General features: G+C 45.0%; 1 protein-coding gene across 2 annotated transcripts in view; it reads right to left on the bottom strand.

The window, feature by feature from the left end:
• MAP3K8 (mitogen-activated protein kinase kinase kinase 8) overlaps positions 1 to 765 on the bottom strand; it is a 25,334-nt gene extending 24,569 nt beyond the window's left edge. Inside the window, exon 1 of one of the 2 annotated variants that reach the window (XM_006770920.2) lies at positions 735 to 765. The gene's annotated coding sequence lies outside the window, so the exon portion shown is untranslated. The remainder of the gene's footprint in view (positions 1 to 734) is intronic. The other variant, XM_006770921.2, reaches the window with a different exon arrangement.

The raw sequence follows: 765 nt of genomic DNA, 5'->3' as shown, positions 1-765 counted from the left end.
ATATTATATAAAAATAAATTTTTTTGAAAAGACACAGAATGACGCGGCTTAGCTATATAGAAGCACAGCCGTTCTGCTTCAAAATCTCTAGATGCCTCAACCATCTAATTTTCCTTAGAGTCCTGAAGGGCATCTGCCAGAACTTCCGCAATCCATTAGAGTTGGGAGCACCTGGTGGAATCAGATTATATTCTACTTAGCAAATACCTGAGATTTAGGCCACAGACATGTAAAGCAGCTGTATTTGGGTTTCTTTCCCTGTTCTTATCTGGAGTCGCCTTTTATTCTGGATCAATGTATGTCTTTCCAAAAATGAAATAGACATTGTAATGCTTCATTTAAAGACAGCTGTGGCCTTCCCTATCAACTTTTGGGATAAACTCTGTGCAAGCCGTGCTGCCTTCTAAGCATTGTTCTCCGCCCAGAACTAGAAGAATTTCGGGGTCCTGGGATCGCATTACCACGGGAAACATTTGTAAGTTAACTTTTTCCTTCCTAATATTCTTAGACCAAAAGCCTGGCATTCGTGTTCTGCTAATACACCTTCTTTACCGAGTTATAAGCATGAAATTAAGTTTCTCTTCAAACTGCTCTCTGCTCCGCCCACCCCCACCCCCACTCCCTCTCTCCCGTTCCTCGCGACTAAAGGAGCTTTTAAAGGGTTTGTGAATTACAAAAGCGCCCGTCACTTTGACGACGGCAGCGGGGCCCCTGAGCCTCTGAGGTGCACTCACCGGGTCTCGGCTGGAAGAGTGCGGGGTCGGG

Source organism: Myotis davidii, unplaced genomic scaffold (assembly GCF_000327345.1).
Source record: "Myotis davidii unplaced genomic scaffold, ASM32734v1 scaffold585, whole genome shotgun sequence".
NCBI classification, from domain to species: Eukaryota; Metazoa; Chordata; class Mammalia; order Chiroptera; family Vespertilionidae; genus Myotis; species Myotis davidii.
This window is presented reverse-complemented; position numbering and strand designations above follow the sequence as displayed.